The sequence below is a fragment of the Podarcis tiliguerta genome (assembly GCF_965153285.1).
Source record: "Podarcis tiliguerta genome assembly, chromosome: 5".
NCBI classification, from domain to species: domain Eukaryota; kingdom Metazoa; phylum Chordata; class Lepidosauria; order Squamata; family Lacertidae; genus Podarcis; species Podarcis tiliguerta.
The window spans coordinates 75,981,894-76,001,444 of NC_139538.1; the positions used below are offsets into that span (position 1 = coordinate 75,981,894).

A 19,551-nucleotide genomic window follows, 5' to 3' on the forward strand; every position below is an offset into this window, starting at 1 on the left:
AAAATTCAGAGAAGTGCAAATTTCAAAGGATAGCTGCATTTAGTTCACATGCTGCTTCAGGAAGTGCAAATTACATTATTTCCCCCCAAGAAAAATAGGTGCTGGACCTCACCATTATGTTGTTACAGTAAGGCACCGGTCAACATGGGGCAGTCCTGAACAGATGCTGGTTTGACAACAGCCCACGGAGGTGCTAAAAACTACAGCAAGCTGTCTACCTAGCTAGCTTGATGGTCACCTGTCAGGCTTCAGGGAATCTGACCCCCCTCCCTCGTGGCTGGCAGCCAGAAATGGGAAAACAAGAAATTATTACCATGGTATTTTATTCAATATTCACAGAGAGAGACGTATGATGTCACCTCTTAGATAATAGCGTTGCTCCAAATAAAGTCCCACCCCCTCAGTTTCTCCTGTTATACGTCATCCCTACACTGGCTGATCTGAGCCTTCTGCCTCTGAGCTTTCTGTTCTCCTACGCTCAATGCACGCTGGGACCTGGGAGGGGGTGGGTCTGGCAAGCTTTCCAAAGACACTGAATCTGTCCGCTGTCTCTCCCCTGGTGCTTCTTCTTCCTCCTCCTGCTCCTCTCCTACTATTTCCCAGCTTCTCTCCTCTGCAGCCTCTGAACTATGACCTTCTGCATACCACCGTTCTAAATCTATCTTCTCCGGGAAGTGCAGGAGGAGAGGGGGCAGTCTCCACCATTCCTCCTCAGTCAGACATCACCCCTGGTTCTGGTGCAGGTCAAATAAATGTGCCCTCGCCTCTCTCATTCTCTTAGATTTAGGCAGATGGCTAGGGCACCTTGGAAGGGCCCTCATGCAAACATGGCCTTGTGCAATGCTGGAATCCTGGCAGGAAAGCTTAAAGCCTACATGGGAGATGGATTGAAGAAAAGGAAATACAAATTGGCCCTCCCTTGTAGCTTGACCACTTGCGGCTTGGAGCGGCTAGGAGCTAGCTAGAGTCTTCGATCTAAAAGAATGCATAGACTCGCACACACTGGCAAGCTTCTGTCTTGACTTGAAATATTTGTTTTGGGCTTCTCAGAAATACGTAACAGGCAGGGGGAGCACCAGCCCACAATGGCACCCATCTGAGAGGTTCTGATTTCCCCTGACCCCTTGTTTTACCTAGTAAACATAAGTATTGAACAAAAAGACTGGTATATGAAAAGTGAAAACATGTTCAGGATGCTCCCAATTTATATCTTCTGTCAGATTGAAATATATATACCCTGAATCTAGGTTGCACAATATGAGAGTGAGTCTTGGGTTTTGGTGTGCAACCCACATCTGTAGGACCTTAAATGCCAAGCCCCTGAGCAGATTCTGCTCATATGGACCTCCTGCTGCAAAGGAGGGGGGGTGGCTCATAAGTTTTGTTCATATTTGTATAGGCATTGACCCAGGTAGATGCCATTTTACATGAAAGCCCCAATCTTAAGCAATCTCACTTGAGAGCAAGTTCCCTTGAACTAAGTGGAGGCTCCTGCTAAATAGACATGAATAGTTTTGGGCTCAGTGGGGAAAATCTCTTGTGCATAAAATATACCTGTTGGAGCATGCTCTCACACACATATAGGAAGATGTCTGGCCATTCAAAATGCAACCATTTGTATTAACAGGAACACTTGAGCAACCTTGAGAAGAGAACATTCACACAAAGGAGAAAGCATTCAGCGTGGTTAAGTGTTCCTGTTAGTCACGCTTGAAGTACAGGGTTTAAAAAGGCCCATTTCCCTCCTTTATGGCCCACGGTCGCCTTCTCCTTGATCTCCAGGTAAAGGCAGAATGGTGTGTTTATGACACCACTTGGTTGCCATGGAATCCGTTATGCAGAGCACAACTTTGACACTGGAATTTCACCGTCGGTTAAGGCCATTTGAAATCAGACAGAGGAGTGGTTTGATGTCCATGATTATAAACTTGGAGAATCAGCCAGAGCACAAAATGTGAAAAAGAGGCGTCATGGATGCTGCTAATTGTCATCGTTATAAATAGAAAAGGCAAGTTCCATCTGCACAACTTGAACTCTCACTTCAAACTTTGGATGCACCTGCATTTTGGGGTGTGGGACCACAAGATGTCCTCTCTGATCTGAACACATTCTGGATTTCTCAGAGGCAACATCTGCTTTTCTCTTAATTGGCAGTAGTGCAAAAAGGATTTCTAGAATGATGATGATGATCACGATCATTTATTTATACCCCACCCATTTGGCTGGGTTTCCCTAGCCACTCTGGGTGGCTCCCAACAGAATATTAAAAACACAACAAAACACCCAAAATAATAATAATAATAATAATAATAATAATAATAATAATAATAAAATAAAATAAAAAAATTGTGGACCACATGAAAAAGTCTCCTGCTGCTGTTATCTGCAGATGCAATAGAGGCGGTGAAGAAAGTCTTCTTCACCGTCGCTACCACCACTTGGTAGGCTCGACATTGAGCTCTAACCTGTGTCCGGTCAGCTTCAGAATGGGTCATCCGCCACCGGTGCTCTAGCCGTCTCAACGATTGTTTCATTGCCCTCAGATCCATGGAAAACCACGGGGCTGTCTGGGCTCCATGCAATCGGAGAGGGCGCTTCAGAGTCAAACAGTCAATAGCCCTGGTTAACTCCGCATTCCAGCGGGCCACCAGGGAATTAAAACTTCCCTAAACAGGGTTCCCTTCAGATGTCTTCTAAAAGTCAGATAGTTGTTTATTTCCTTGACATCTGATGGGAGGGCATTCCACAGGGCAGGCGCCAGTACTGGGAAGGCACATTGCATTGTGCCATTCAGTGTGTGTTTGATGTACTATGGTTTTAATGGGTTTTATTGGCTTTCCCAGCTTTCATGCCACGTCTCCTTTGATTACATCACATAGTCCTCACCCCCAACCTGCTGCCTCTTTCCTGCCTCATTCCCTCCCTCCCTTCTACTGCTGGCTACTTCCAGTCCTCCAAAGTCCAACTCCTTCAACTTTACCCAAAGGTTGATGCTGCTCCTTTCTCACTCCTTGCCTCAGCACATGTTGGTGGCCTCTGCTTTCCTCAGCATCTCAGGTGCCTGCATGCAAGAGGCAAGGGGGCAGTAAGGGGTGCACAATAGTGCTTACCTCTGAGTAGCATTATTAAGCGAAATCACTCACTACCCTACTTCAGCCTGACTTTCTCTCACCTCCTCCTCCTCCTCTTCCTCCTCCTCCTTCTTCTCTGAGCCTTGTAGGGACAATGATGTTCACCTCCATAACTGATGCTTTATTTGATGTTCTTTGATGTTCTTTGAATTTTAATATTGTATTTTTATTTATTGCATGACACATGCTTATGTAAGCAGGCTTATGTGAGCAGCCTTGAATTCACTTTGTGGGAAAAGGTAGGATGTAAGTGCTTTGCATAACTTTTTTTTTTTTAAGTGTGTCGTAAACCATTGCATTCGAAAGCAAGTTGATGCAGTCGCAATCAAAATCACATGACATGCACATCAGAGAGAAAGGATGCGATGGACCAAAGGAACAGAGTGGTGAAGCTAACTGGTAATGCTCCAATTCATGAATCAGTTTGAGAAAATATCCAAGTTAAATTAGAATTTGGAAGGAGTGGGATGCAAGAGAGAGAAATAGTAAGAAGAAAGGAAGGGAGAAATCCTCACATCCCTAACCTTGAAAGCCTTTTGGCTGTTCAGTCTGGCCTGGAAGTGCATGGTCAGTACAACTGGGACCATTCAGAGGAGGGTGGGTACAATAATTAATACTACTTCTATATTTATACCCTGCCCACCTGGCTGGGTTCCCCTGGCTACTCTGGGCAGCTCCCAACAGAATATTAAAAACACAATAAAACATCAAACATTAAAAACTTCGCTAAACAGGATTGCCTTCAGATGTTTTCTAAAAGTCAGATAGTTGTTTATTTCCTTGATATCTGATGGGAGGGCGTTCCACAGGGCAGGCGCCACTACCAAGAAGGGTCTCTGCCTGGTTCCCTACAACCACACTTCTTGCAGGGAGGGAACTGCCAGAAGGCCCTCGCAGCTGGACCTCTATGTCCAGGCTGAACGATGGGGGTGGAGACGCTCCTTCAGCTGAATCCAGCAAGGTAGGATTGAATCCAGCAAGGTCATTGTACATGTGGAATGTGTGTTCAAGCAGTTGAACTTCCATGTCCTCTTCTCCCTGATGTGCCTCTGAGTCCCACTTCCCAAATCTACTCCGGAGAGTTGGGGGAAGTCAAGAGTTGGAGGAAGTTGTGGAAGAGGGAGGGCAGGGAGGAAGGAAGGAGGGTTGGGAAATATGTTTATCATTTGGGCCCCAAGGTTTCTGCCAAAGTTCATCATAGAAACAGAAAACTACCTTAGGTTGCCATACAGGCTGCCCAATTTCTCTTCTGTCACTGCTCTCTTTCCTTTAGAACATGTGCAAAATTCTGAAATTCTGAATTTGCAGTGTGTCCTGCCATGATTTAGAAGGCTGCATCTTCACTTACTGGTTTTATGATGGTCAAGGAGCTATGAAAGCAGAGTACCTCAGCTGAGAGAAAAGTGGTAACCTCTCCAAGGAACAACCTTATGTATCATTAAGGTGCACTTTATGCTATCCAGTGAGGGGAGAAACATCAGCAAAGCCAGTTTTGTTTCTCTGCCTTCGGGGAACCTTGGAGCTCCTTCCCTGAGGTGCTGAGATCCTTGCCCCACCTGTGGCAACTAAGGGCATTCGGACTAATTCCTGCTTTTCTTCTGTTGCTGAGTTTGCCAGGAAAAAAAAACCCAGGCTTCTTCGCTTATTACAAAGTGTTCCATGGGCAGCAGCAACACAGCCACTCATTTTTAACATTACTCTTTTGTATGTTGTGAACCACCCTGTGATCTTTGGATGAAGGGCGGAATACACATTTAATTATTATTATTATTATTAACAACAACAATAATAGTAATAACTGGAGCTAAATACAATGCTAATTTGGGTTTTCCTGCTCAGGCAAAACATTCTGGAGAATTTTGAGGGCAGATGAAGAGGCTAGCAAAAAATGTTTGAAAGCTATTTCTTGTGCAGACAGCCAACAAGCTATGGGGAACACTCACTTCTGATTAGAATCCACTAGGTGCCTTTGAAAGTCTCAGCTAGAATGTCTGATGCAGTTTGTCGCTGACAATATAACAATACTCTGTCTTGACAGGCCTAATGCTGGAGATTGGAATAATGGTCCACGTCGGGTGTTTAACCACTTAAGAAATTCAGGGTGATAAGCCTCTGGCCGGGAGGTTATGAGTCAATTGTGCTGCCATATTACACTCTGCTAGTTTCAAGTCACAGACATTTCAGAATTGTCAGCCCCCCCCTTTCCTCCGCCCTCAACCAAAATATGCTCTCCCTAGTGTGATACTGTCACATAGGAAACCTGTGGTGATACTTCTCAAAGGCAGTGACATTAAGACACCGCATTCAATTGAGCACATCGCCTAAGTGAAAAACCATTTAACCCTGGGTTTAATAGGTGCCTGCCATCCCCACAGACAAATGGAATGGAGCATTGAGTTGAGGTTAAATCAGATTCAGTTAGAAGAAGTTGTGGGATGTGTGCTTTTTTTTTTTTTTTGGCAAGTTAAATTAGAAAACAGCCCGTGGCAAGTTATTAACTTTTCATTAGGCTCAAACAAAAGAACATAATTCCTATTATAGCATGTCAGAGGCTTTATTTTTAGTAGCAGAAATGCAAAATAGTGGCGGGAGGAAATCAATGTAAACTTGTAAAATATTAAATCCGCTTAAGGCGTAAGTGCAACCTATTAAACCCAGGAACTAGCACTGTGAAAAGCAAACTCCTAGAAACTAAAGGCTTGGTTATGCTGGAGAAAAAACAAGGGTACCAGCACTATGAGGGAAAGGAATGACTCGGGAGATTGCTGAATGGATGGTGAACATTGTTCTTCTGCATCAGTGGTGAACAAAAAGAATTACCTAATGTTGGCTCCAATGGCTTCTGTGGAACTGCCCAATGTGTTCAGTCACCAAAAGCACCAGTACGAAATATTTTCTGAACTTCCTATGTATTGGGGCAAAAGAACAGATGGGGAGGAAACCACTCCCTTGTGGATTGCACATATTTATTCACTTATATGCAGGAAACGTTAGAGGTAGTAGGTCCTGAATACTAGTTGCTGGAAACCGCAGGGGAGTGCTGGTGTACTCGGGTCTTGCAGGCAGACTTCCTATTGGCATCTGGTTGGATGTGGTGAGAACAGGATGACGGACTAAATAGACCTCTGACTTGATCCAGCAGGATCTTCTTATGTTCTTAAGAAGTACTTGCTAGATCAAGCCAAACCCCTTCCAATCCGGGCATTTCATCAACAGTAGGTAGTCAGATGCCTCTAGGAAGATCACAAGGCAGGAATGAAAATTATCATCACCCTTTCCTGGGCATATCTTTAAGTTCCTCTGAATATAGAGGCTCCACTTAGCCATTATGACTGATACCCGTTCACAAATCCTCCATTAATTTGCCACACACCCTTAAACCTACCTCTACCGTTTGGCCATTGCCATATCTTTTGGGGGGTTCATCTGGCAGTTTGCAAAGAAGTACTTTGCTTGATGTCTTTGATGAACCAAATATCCATCAAATCTACCAGGCCTGTGTATACCCCATTGTCAGGTTCAGTGAATTCCGATCCTCCCTCCTCTCACGGCAGACAGCCAAGGAAGGAAGCTCTTACCGAGTCTTTATTCAGTATTCACAGTGAGAGGCCTCTGTATGCTGCCTCTTAGTTTAATGGTGTTGCTCAAACTGAGACCCTCTAATTTTCTCTGAGTCATTTGCTCTTCCACTATCAATGCATGCTGTGTTCTGGGAGAAGGGGGGGGGGGGTCAGAAATGCTCTCCAGTGATAACATGTCAGCAGATTGCTCTGTCTCTGTCTCCACCTTCTCTTCTCCCAATGGGTGAAGCAAACATTGCATTTTCTGATAGAATCATAGATTTGTGTGTAGTCCTGGTTTCAAGAAGTTAGCGCTGAAGACACAGCAAGGTAGGTACAGGGTTTTGGAGCCTGAGTGGCTTCTGGACATTGTTGGACACCAGCTCTCATCAGCCCTGCCAACATGGCCAATGGCCAAGGCTGATGGGCACTGGAATTGAAGAACATATGAAGGGCTGCAGTTCCCGCTTTCCTGAACTAAGGCAACAAGAAAGCTATGGTGAAAAAGAGCTGGCAGGTGGAACTCAGCAACAAAATGGCTTACCAGTGTAACATCTTGACCTGACTGAAGAGTAAAAGCAGGTCATGGCTCTACGTGGGGCTGCCCTTGAGACTGACCCAGAAACTCCAGCGGGTGCAGAATGCTGCAGCGAGACTCCTTACGGGGTCTTCGCTGCAAGATCACATTCATCCGGTGCTATACCAGCTGCACTGGCTCCCGGTGGAGTACAGGATCAGGTTTAAGGTGCTGGTTTTAACCTTTAAAGCCCTATACGGCCTAGGACCCTCGTACCTACGGGACCGCCTCTCCTGGTATGCCCCACAGAGAAACTTACGGTCTTCAAATAAAAACATCTTGAAGGTCCCAGGCCACAGAGAAGTTAGGCTGGCCTCAACTAGAGCCAGGGCTTTTTTGGCCGTGGCTCCGATCTGGTGGAACACTCTGTCACAAGAGACCAGGGCCCTGCGGGACTTGACATATTTCCGCAGGGCCTGCAAGACAGAACTGTTCCACCAGGCCTTTGGCCAGGGCACAGCCTGACTCCCTCCCTCAGCGATCTTCGCAGAGCTCTGGCCCAATGGTTGCCAGTGGCTTGAATTAATTAATTTTATAATGAATGATTTTAGAGTGTTGTTTGTACTGTTTTATTGTTGTTAGCCGCCCTGAGCCCGGCTTCGGCTGGGGAGGGTGGGATATAAATAAAATTTATTATTATTATTATTATTATTATTATTAAAAATACAGTGGTACCTCAGGTTAAGAACTTAGTTTGTTCTGGATATCCGTTCTTAACCTGAAACTGTTCTTAACCTGAGGTACCTCTTTAGCTAATGGGGCATCCCACTGCCTGAAGCAAAGTTCTTAACCCGAGGTACTATTTCTGGGTTAGCGGAGTCTGTAACCTGAATCGTCTGTAACCTGAAGTGTCTGTAACCCAAGGTACCACTGTAGGACAAAGTGGAAGGTTACTGGATTCGCCTGATTACCTGACTCTCTGGCCAGAAGGGTTCTGGCAACTAGCTTGAAGGTCCTGCATTTCACTGTTGCATTCACCATGGTGCAATAGGAGAGGCGTATGTGCCTGCTAGTTTTAGGCTGTTTTGTGCCAATTCACACAAGAAGCTTGCCCCAAACCCTGCTTTGAAACATGAGTGGCTAACTGGCATAGGCGCTGGGAAACTGTGGTACTACTGGAGAGGAGGTGTCATGCGACTGGGTGTGAGCAGACTCATCTGAGGTGGGCAAATGTACTATTATGTGCCCTAGGTTCATTCTTTAAGCTTTATTTGCTAGAAAGATAAGGCACTATTACATTGAAGAAATAGGAGCCCTCTGAGGATATCCTTCTCTCCTACAACTTTCCCAGTCGTTCCATTTTGGTGTGCATTATCTAATATGACTGACAGACTCTCAAAACCAGCTTCTACAGCAGTTTCCAATACCCGAAGCTGAAGGATGCACAGACAGAGCTGGCCCAACCTTCACTTTAATTACTTCTATAGCTATTGACATTCTGAATCCCAACATTTCAGTTTTAAATTTTGGTTGCCACATGGAGTCAATTCTGATCTCTTGTCTCTTAGATCTCCAGGGTTTAGCTCTGTCCTTCTGTGCCCAGAGAGGGGATAAGATGCCTGTCATCTCAGCAGCAAAATAGTGCATCTAGGTTTAGGCTGATGCCATATTGAACTACTTGTTTCCTCATAGCTGACACCGATGTAAATCACTACAGTTCATTGACTTCAATGGATCTGTCAATCTTCCCAAGCTGGGAGCCTGGCCCTTGGAGTCTCATGAAAATCCAGTTGTCAAGCTATCTGCCAAGATGTTAATGTTGTTCATATTACCCCAAAGTGACAGGGAGGAATCAGAATTTAAAGCAATTGTTTGCCTTTCAAACGCCAGCCATTGTGATGCTTTATTTGCTGCCTGCATCTGGCTGCAAACAACTGCACAATAGATCAACAAGTTGGCACCTGGCATTAGGCCAGCACTATAAAACATTATGGTAGAGAGGAAGGGAGGAAAGCCTTTACAGCAAGCTTACTCTGCTGATTGCCTCATCACTACAGAAACCCTCAGCTTAGACTGGCTGGGCGCCATTAAAGCAAACAAGCAGTAATCGGACCCACACCTTCCAAAAGTAGTTTTTTGTCTTTTTAGAAACCAGCTTGTGAGACTTTTGTTATGCAGATCTGCCACTGGAATGTTGTATTTGTTCAGGATGCAGGGCTTGACCCCACCCTTCTGATCTAGCTAATCCAGAACGCGGCAGCTAGACTGGTGACTGGGAGAGGCCGCTGAGACAGTAGAACACCGGTCCTGAAAGACCTTCATTGGCGCCCAGTATGTTTCCAAGTATTGGTGCTGACCTTTAAAGCCCTAAACAGCCTTGGCCCAGCATACCTGAAGGAGCATCTCCACCCTCATCGTTCAGCCCGGACACTGAGGTCCAGCTCCAAGTTCAGATATTTACCACATGGGGCAGCCACATGCAGATCCTAGCAGATCCTGATTCATCAAGCAGCCAAGAAAGCTGGCAGGGTGGAATGCTGCAGGCTTGAAATGGAATCTGTGGGGAATTTAATAAGCATGGGAATAAATATCATGCACAGGAACTATGATCAGTGCTGAGTACTGCTGAAGCCTGACCTGGAGCCTTTCATAGTCCTATTAGGTCATGGAGAAATAATGCCTGGATGTGTAGAATTATGCTGGACCCTCCAAGGGCATCATAGCTCTGGGAACAGAGCCTTTTGCACTCTGGTTCTGAGTGGCTCAGCACATGGGGTAGCAAAGCAGAGTGCTAGGGGTCATTGGTTCTAGCCCTGAAATCCCCCATATGGAAGAAGAAAATAAAATGAAAATAGCCTAATAAACCATTCTCAAATTATTCTTCTGCTGAGCATGAAAATGAATATGCTTCTCTTTCATTCTGCTCACCCTGTTGCACAGGTATGATTCAAAATGATTCATGTATTTTTATTATTTTGAAAAAAAGAAGAAGAAGCAATAGTTGCTCCAGGCGCTATAACGGCTAATTAACTAGGAATTATTTCACTTTGACAAGTCCGTATGACGGGATACTCACTAATGGATACGTTCAAGGTGTTCTGTTCATTTCCTCCCCTTCCTAGCCATAGTAGAAAATAGTAATAATGGAAAATAGCAGCCACTTAACACTCCCTTAAAAAGAAAAAACAGCCTAGTTTTTAAATTAATTACACATGCTCATACACAGAGCTAATGGGCATAGGAAGGCTTTTTTGTGCTTTTGCTTGACGTCTCAGGTTTTGTGAATTACTAAGGCCATACAGAGGGGCAGATAAGACTATTTGAAGACTGGACAACACTGATATCTTCCAGCACTCAATGCTTTAAACAGGACTGAATTCCCTGTCAGGTTATCTGCTTCATACAGCTTTTCTGGATTTCAGCTCCTGTGCATATATTTCTGTATCTGTGTCTGAGCTACACGGACAATTGTCTTTTCTAATTAATGATCTGTACATGAGTTAAGATACATCCACTATTTATTTGGTGTATTTTCTCTCCCTTATTTGGCTCATAGCACACCCCCCCCCCCCCGCCTAAAGACCTGGGCAAAGGAACAATCCCTCAGCTGTTTTTATTATAGATATCTCTCATTATTACTGCTGGCACTTATGTTTGCTCTACTGGCAGGAGATATTAAGGAAGGTAAGGGGAGAAGCTGTTTCCTTGGTGTTTAGCTTAATTGCACATCTGTGTTTTTTGCTGGTGGCCGAATGACCTTGACTTAACTTCTAGCATTGTTCATCTCCTTTGAGCCATTATAGTTTATATGCTAAATCACCATGCTGTTATTTCTGATCGTAGAGACGGTGCTAATTTTGGTTTATATTACACACAGTGCCCAGAGATGCCACATTTCTGGAAACTGTATTGCCTTTATGGTCTTGTGAAGAATAATGAACACTAGGGGAAATACTCATCTGCAGATATAGGGGTGTGAAAAGTTATTGTCATTCTTTTGTTTTAGCCATGTAAATTTCATCTGCAAGCAAAACAAAAATGAGCATCCTTTATTCACATTAATCTCTTCCTATACGTACCCCAGAACATAAAAGGATACCATCTTGTCCATCGCCCCAAGGCACTTCCAGACGACCTGTTTCTTAAGCATTTATCCTGAGATGGCTATTTAATGAACATTCATCCTGATTTTTTCGTGATTTTAGGTGATGCATTAAACCAAGCCTTATGAGGAATGGTTGAAGGAACTGGATATGTTTGGCCTGGAAAAGTGGAGTCTGAGAGGAGATATGAGAGCCATCTTCAAATATCTTAAGGGCTGTCATATGGAAGATGGGGCAAGCTTGTTTCCTGCTGCTCCAGAGGGTAGGACCTGAACCAGTGGATTCAAGTTACAAGAAAGGAGATTCCGACTAAACATCAGGAAGAACTTTCTGTCAGTAAGAGCTGTTTGACAATGGAGCAGACTCCCATGAGAGGTTGTGGACTCTCCTTCCTTGGAGGTTTTTAAGCAGAGGCTGGATGGCCATCTGTCATGGATACTTTAGCTGTGATTCCTTCATTGCAGGAATAATTGGGTGCAGTCTTCCCACCTTGGATCAAATCTATGCTTCCAGGTGTCATAAGAAAGCTGCAGAGATAGTGCAGGATAGTGCGCACCCCGGAAATGATCTCTTTCAGCTTCTGCCTTCTGGAAGGTACGGGGTTATAAAGACTAGAACTAGCCGCCTGAGAAACAAGTTTCTATCCAAATGTGATTTTGGTTTTAAACACAGTATAAGGTAGTCTCTATGGCAGTATATTGTATTTAATTATGGGGTATCAGAGTTTTTTTGGGGCTAACCAGGCTGGGATAGCAGGGATTGTTGGTTTTTGAATGTCTGATATAGATTTTTTCAATTTCGTTGTTCTGTATGGGACAATTACAATAAAGATCATCGTATCGTATCAGTTGGACTAAATGACCCTTGGGGTTCCTTCCATTTCTACAGCTCTATGATTCTGAGTGCTATCCCACACTTTCCATTGCATTTCCCCATCACATTCCTTATCACAAAACACCTGATTTTTGAGTGTAGAGGGTCTGTTTTACAAAACTTCCTAATGTGCTATAATTGTGCAACCTGAATTTGCCAGGACATGATTGAATCCCACTTGAAAATAGCAGCAGTCTTCTCACACCAGAAGCCCATGGGAAGTCCACAAGCAGAACATGAGTGCGACAGCAACTTCAGTTATTCCCAGAGTCCCTTACCTCTCTCTATCCTTTCCTTCTTCCTGTCTCTTGTCTCTTTCCTTGCTCCTTAGGAAAAGGGCTTGCCTTTTCTTGCTCATGAAATTCTGCAAAGCATCATGCGCTTCCATTGTGAAGGTATAAATAATATTGGTCATAGGTGCCATATCTCAATAATGATGGTACGCATTTGATGCAGCCTCTGATACCATCACATACTGGATACAAAGCAAGAAATAAAAGAGCAGGGCAAATGACATGAACTCACACAAAGCCTGTCCTCTGAAATGGGAGGCTTACCAATTGAATTCTCGATGATTCCTTGGTGTCTTCAATCAAGATCATATTACTCGGTCAGAAGGTTACATTTGGTAATAGATGCAAGGAAAAGATGCAGCCAGGGTGACAGAAAATAGGATAAAGCTGTCTTGGAACCAGAAGTCAGAGGACTGATGGGGGCTTCTGTAACTAAATGGAGAGAGAGAATCTGTTTGGGGGTATTAAGACTAAGACAGACAGCAAAACCAAGCTGCCTGGTTATTCTGTTATCTCTCTCTATAATAGACAGGTATTGATTGTCATCTCTTTGTCACACTCTTGCATCACAGTGCAGCATAGGTGAAATATATTGCTAGGACAGGACCATACCAATGCCGTGGTAAAGGCTATGCAGCCAGAACTAGTGACTTCCTTTTTCTTTGTCAACATGGGGCATGATGAAAATGCAAGCATCATGAAACAGGAAGGTGTTTCCTCTCCAGCTTTGCTTGGCGTGGCAATGGTCCAACTGGTTTGATAAACCCAGAAGATAGCTTCTCATCTCAGGTTGGTATCTGCAGTTTTTTAAAAGGGTTTCATATGTTCAAAAATATAGTAAAGGTTCGCTATTTATGCTAGCATTCGATTGACGTTGGAGAGAAATTGAATTGAGAAACAAGATTAAGGGTACGTATTGATATAGGAATGTATTAGATAAAATGAAAAAAAAAATACAATAATAAGAGTACATTCATTTGTAAAAAAATAATATACAATGAGATTGACAGGAGGTCCGTAGTGTTGGTACAAATATTATTTTGAAATGGCTTTATGTCTTTGTTTTTTCTTTTTTCTTGCTTTAGGTACATAAATTTGGTATATAAACTTTGTCTACATGTTGGAAATTATATTATAATATGCCCTGTAATGTAATATGATAATGTATACATATGTGACATAAGAACATGTGTGTGTGTGTGTGTGTGTGTGTATGGGGTTTCATAAACTCGGTGAAGTGATTTATTTTTAAAAGAAGTTTAAAATTGCACTTGGTGCTGGGATCATACCAATTTTGCAACAGCATTTGGGTTCCTGTCTCTAGGCTTATGGCATTTTGAGTTCTGGAAGGTACCTCAGCTTTATTATTAAGACGTGGCATGTAAATTCACCCAGACAAGCAATATTGGACTTTATCCCAGACTAGGAAGAGGGGCAGAGCAGGCTGTCTATGTAGCCATAGTTAATATGCAGGTGTGATAGCTGGAGTGCTAAGCCTTGTTAGAGGAAAAAAGCAAGCCAAAATAAGACCTTGGGGGTGAGATATGGATCTTCTTTTTTCAGCTTATTAAAATGGTGTCTGTTCTGGTTTGGCACCTGAGCCTGTTTGTTACTCTCAGTCTATGTGTGTGGGTCTGCATATGTGTGGATTTTTGAGAGGGTAAATGCACTTAAATATTGCAGAGCTTATAATTCTGTATGGACAGTAGCCATTAGTCATAAAGTCAGCCAACACATCTACAGGCACATCCACGAAATATAGTCCTTCCCCAAACTACCCATCTCTCAAGGGAATAAAACAGAATTATTGATACGGTGTTCACCAGCAAAAGAAGAGATATATATCTCTAGATACCTTATTGGACATTATTCAAGGCTGCTGAGATAATATATGTTTTTTTAGAACAAGGCATGTAGCAGTGTCACTCAGCTAAGTTTCACTTATAGAATCCAGCTGCATAATGTAATCAAAACTAAGCCTGAAGCATTCACCTTAAAAGTAAAAAGAACGTTTTTATCAGTATCAAAAACGCCTTCCCTCATTTGGCAGTTTTTGGACACTCCTTCTGAAAATTTTCACTGATTTCTTTTTAAATTGCCCTCACTTGCCCTCACTTCCTATTCCTACATTTGATCTTGGTGCTGTCATCCAGTAGCCAAATCGGATGATTTATTTACTGGCATCTGGCAACAGCATCCCATCAGATGCAACATTGTGAGATCATCCTGATTTCTATATGATATTGCATGTGCTGCATTTTTGAAAACGATATAGTGAACCTTTTAAGCTGCAGAATGAAATAATGAATGTGTTCATTGCCTCAGGGGTAGCAGGAAAGTTTCAGCATTATATTTTATAGTGAAGCTGCAAATAGAGTTTTCTCAAGTGTTTGTTGAGTCCTGTAGTGCTCTTAAGGAGATCATGTGAAATCAATTATTAGTTTAGTGGTGAAATACACAAACATGCACAAAAAGGCAAGGACAGCAAATGTAACCTTTGAGAATCACTGCCCCATTTGTTCGGAAGATGTATGAACATTTTCTACCAGTCTGCACTCAGGGACATAGTTCCTGAGAAGTCTAGAAGGGCCATCCATTATGAAGACCTTTATCAAGCATGCTAGTGTTTTTGCAGACAAATCAAGGAGCAATCCTTTTGCCAGCCAACAACTAGGGATGGGGGTAAATTCAATTCAATTTACCTTTATAAGCAAACCTACCCAATTTTCACTTTCCTAGGCAATACACAAACTGAAACACAGCCTTCCTTTGACATTTGCACTTCTCTGAATTTTTCAGAGCAGTTTCCCTGCCAAATAATGTGTATTAAAAAATCATAAACTAAGGTAAATAAAAATAGCATTGAAAAATGCATTGCATAAGGTGAAATTGGACAAATGCATTGATTAGGCAAAACTGCACACAAAAGATGTGGCTGTTAGGAGAAATTTGCACTACAGCGCTGCTGAAATATTTTTCAGGATTTCTTGATTATCTAACAAAAGCTACTCTTCACCTGCCATATTATGTTCTGGGTCCACCCCTTACCTGCCATACCACGACAAAGTTCCATTCCTGACGTGACAATGTGCTCCAGCTCTATCTCAGAAAGACCCTACCCAGGGACTTAATAAAATAAATATAAAAGTTTGAAAGTCTTTATGTGACTTCTTTCAGACAAGATAGTATCTCCCACCTAGAGGAAGATCCTAAGCAGCTGCCAAGCACATGATTTTGCCTGGAAGGAGGAAATGAAGCAGGATAAAAAGGTAAAGGTACCCTGACCGTTAGATCCAGTTGCGGATGACTCTGAGGTTGCACATTCATCTCACTTTACTGGCCGAGGGAGCCGGTGTTTGTCCACAGACAGCTTGCGGGTCATGTGTCCAACATGACTAAGCCACTTCTGGTGAACCAGAGCAGCACACGGAAACACTGTTTACCTTCCTGCCGGAGTGGTACCTATTTATCTACTTGCACTTTGACGTGCTTCCAAACTGCTAGGTTGGCAGGAGCAGGGACCGGGCAACGGGAGCTCACCCCGCCATGGGGATTCAAACCGCTGACCTTCTGATCGGCAAGTCCTAGGCTCAGTGGTTTAGACCACAGCGCCACCCACGTCCCCCCAGTGAAGCAGGATGTATATCCTAAAACGGTCTTGTAGCAAACTTCCACTGATCAGCAATAAGAATGGACAATTTTTGCTTTATTCATCCCTTGCACACTGCTTGCAAATTTCTAAACCTTTTGATCAACTAAAAAAATAGTCCCTCTCTTGCAACACTAGCATTTCGGGTCACCCAATGGAGAAGAGGACTGCCAGTAGGTTCTGGAGGTCCGTTCTTAACCTGAAACTGTTAACCTGAGGTACCATTTTAGCTAATGGGGCCTCCCATTGATGCTGTGGCGCTGCCACATGATTTCTGTTCTCATCCTGAAGCAAAGTTCTTAACCTAAGGTACTATTTCTGGGTTAGTGGAGTCTGTAACCTGAAGCGTCTGTAACCCAAGGTACCACTGTAATGTAATTAAGGAATTTAGTACTTCGAGAGTTTAAGATAGTCACCATCTTAACTGACTAATTCATAGTCTATTAAGAGCACCTAGTTCTTCATGGTTAAACTGAACTTCCATTTTCAGCCCTAGTATACTTGTAATATCGTTTGCTGGTAAGGACAAACAGCAAGTGATGTCCTTCACCTTGATGCCTGGCTTGTGAGCTTCCAGAAGAACCTGTTTGATCACTGTTGGGTTTGGAACTTGGTTTGAACTGTCACAGCAGTTCTTATGTTAGGGTTATATGTTAAAGGAACAGCAGAATTCCTGATGCCATTAGGAGACCAAAGATGGTCAAATAACAGGAATAGTGACTTTGGAAAGAAGGTGTTAGGCTCAGAAGGATAATCTGCAGCAATGTGTCAAATCTGAGATGAAGAGGCCAAGATAAGATATGCCACCAGAATCTTCTGGTTTTGTCGCTATGAGGAGACAGGATGATGACATGACCTGTTGACCTCAGGAAAACACAGACCTCACAATGGCAGGTGAGAGAGATATTGAAATATTGAACTACCAAAAGGTCCCCCCTCAACAAAGACAAGTAGCCAGAGGTTGGGGAGGGAATCTGTCATAGCAATTGCCTCCTCCCCTGGGTGAGAGAACTGACTGCTGTGACAGAACTCTGAAGCTGCTACTTGACCCCAGTGTCCAAGTCCCATCATAGCCTGACCCATTTGTAAACTGGGAGGAGTAACCTACCTCAGAGGTTTGCTTACAAAGGCAAAACAAATAAAGGTTGGAAAGCACCTCCCCAATTAAAATCCTTGTTTAGGGAAGCTTTTAATGTTTGATGCATTACTGTATTTTAATATTGTGTTGGAAGCCGCCCAGAGTGGCTGGGGAAACCCACCCAGATGGGCGGGGTATAAATAATAAATTGTTATTGTTATTATTCCATCAAGTAGCATTGACGTGTTCCATTTTTTGACCAGGGCCAACATTGGTGTGGCCAGGCACCTGTCCAAGACCTGCAAGAGTCTCCTTCCCTTCAATAATGCCGCTTGTGGGCCTGCCCCTTGTCTCTGGCTCATGAGGGAAATGGCGGGAGGGAGGAGCGCAAGCAGCAGCCAATAGCAAGTGCTGCAAGAAGAAGTGGGGACTGGGTTACTTGACAGAACTGGATTTAACAAAGTAGAACACTGATCCGTTTTAAATGTATACATGGCCAACAGGATTCCACCACAACACTGATAAAAGCCAGTTCCCAAAGTTCCATCTGGTGGAGGCTGCCCTCAGCCATCAGCCAACGTCCTCCTTTCTTACCTACAACCAGGCTGGCACTGGCTGTCAGCTCCCTCCTCCTTAGTATAAAAGTCAGCAGGGAGGAGGATGGAGGCAAAAACAAGGATTAGCCTCTGATTTGTTGTGTTGTCACCTACTGTTGCCCTCCCTGCTTCTGCCCTACCAGTGCTCAGGACTACAATACCTCAAGGACCGCCTCTTTCCATGTGAACCTATCCGGACCCTGAGATCATCTTATGAAGCCCTTCTTTGTGTGCCTCCTCCTTGCAAGATTTGGAGGGTGGCAACACAATAATGAGCCTTCTCTGCAGTGGCTCCCCATCTGTGGAATGCTCTCCCCAGGAAAGTTTACCTGGCGCCTTCATTATACACCTTTAGGTGCCAGGCAAAAGCGTTCCTTTTTAACCAGGCCTTTGGTTGATCTAATTGACATCCTATGCCCTTTTAAAATGTGGCTCTTTTTTTGGGAGGGGGGTTATTTGGTTGTTGTTTTTATTTTGATTGTATATATTGTGGTCTTGATGTTGATCTTTTCTGTGAACTGCCCTGAGACCTCCGGGTATAGGTCAGTATATAAATTCAAAAAAGAATAAGAATGCCAAATGGATACCACCCGCCACTGGCTGCATCATATTGTAACTTCAAAAGCACGCACCTCAGAGAGGTATTTCCTCACCTGTGTTCCTACAACATGCAGGCCCTCAATCTTCACGCCCACCTCATTTGTCATAACAACAGGCCTTTTGATAATGTGCTCCCAAAGTACTATGGGAATGTTACAGTGATTCTTTCTTTATAAATCAAAGTTATAATTAAAGGAGGGTGAGGGGGAATGGAAATGCCTAAGCAGAGTTCTTCGGCTGTTCATCAAAATTCTGCAAGATTCAGATTACAGGAACTCTTTATCAGTTCTTAAATTGCTCACAACCCCTCACCTCATAGCCTGAGGGTGTACAATGTAAAAATGGAGAGAACATTCTCGGTGCATTTCCGCGCTCTTACATGGCATTTATAATAACAGAGGCACGAGCAATCTTTATGTAAGAATATGCATTTTGTCTTGATGACTGGGGGCAGGTGAAGAATGTTACAGCTATGAATTTAAAGCATGCACACAATTCTGGAGTCTGCGGTGTCTGGATTACTAAACATCTCTAAGTGCCTTCGGGAAATGCATGGAGGTGGGGTTGCTGATGGCAGGGCCATTCATTTATTTTCAAAAATAGAAGGTGCCGTGGCAGACAAAAATAGTCATCCATCTTCTGCTCTATTCCAGGAGCAATGCCCTGAATCTGAAGCCAGAAGGCAAGGGCCATGGTCCAAGACACACATCCAGGGCTGTAAATAAATGCATTTGAGTCAAAAGCCAGGATGCCTTCCTTTTTGCAATTGTTGCCCCTTGGAAAACATCAGGGAGTTTTATTTCTTAGTCCCAGATTATAAACATGGGGGGGGGGGCGGGCAAGCCACCAGGATGCGTGTTGCCTCTCAGTATATAAGATGAATGTTTGGCAGAGATGCTCAGGTACCAGGCTTGTGGGATCTATTTTGTTCCTTGCTAGAACCTTGGTGATCAGCATCAGATAGAAATGAGTGGCAACTGAGTTGCTGGTGGTACAGGAGACACAAAATGGCGGCTCGAGGGATGGAGCCAACTACCCGATGCTTCCCATGGGCCATGTACCAGGATAGCTATGAATACCAGAACCACTCTGCACACCTGCATTTCTGCAGGTGTGGAGGGAAATTTAGCCCACAAAAATGAACAAGCAAT

The 19,551-nt window shown here is 43.6% G+C and overlaps 2 long non-coding RNA genes across 9 annotated transcripts; one reads left to right on the forward strand and one right to left on the reverse strand.

Moving 5' to 3' along the window:
- Nucleotides 1-9,650: 9,650 nt before the first annotated feature.
- Nucleotides 9,651-16,826, reverse strand: LOC310677327. 8 transcript variants are annotated; one of them, XR_014511072.1, is made up of 5 exons: nucleotides 16,677-16,769; nucleotides 15,198-15,286; nucleotides 12,463-12,909; nucleotides 10,285-10,379; nucleotides 9,651-9,765 (listed from the first exon to the last, which is right to left on the reverse strand). It is a non-coding gene; the product is annotated as an uncharacterized lncRNA (long non-coding RNA). The 8 variants fall into 8 exon arrangements; XR_014511073.1 differs by having other exon boundaries at nucleotides 16,580-16,694; XR_014511074.1 differs by having other exon boundaries at nucleotides 15,180-15,286; nucleotides 16,580-16,694.
- Nucleotides 16,827-16,879: 53 nt separating this feature from the next.
- LOC310677345 lies at nucleotides 16,880-19,142 on the forward strand. The gene is made up of 2 exons (XR_014511104.1): nucleotides 16,880-17,020; nucleotides 19,054-19,142. It is a non-coding gene; the product is annotated as an uncharacterized lncRNA (long non-coding RNA).
- Nucleotides 19,143-19,551: the final 409 nt, after the last annotated feature.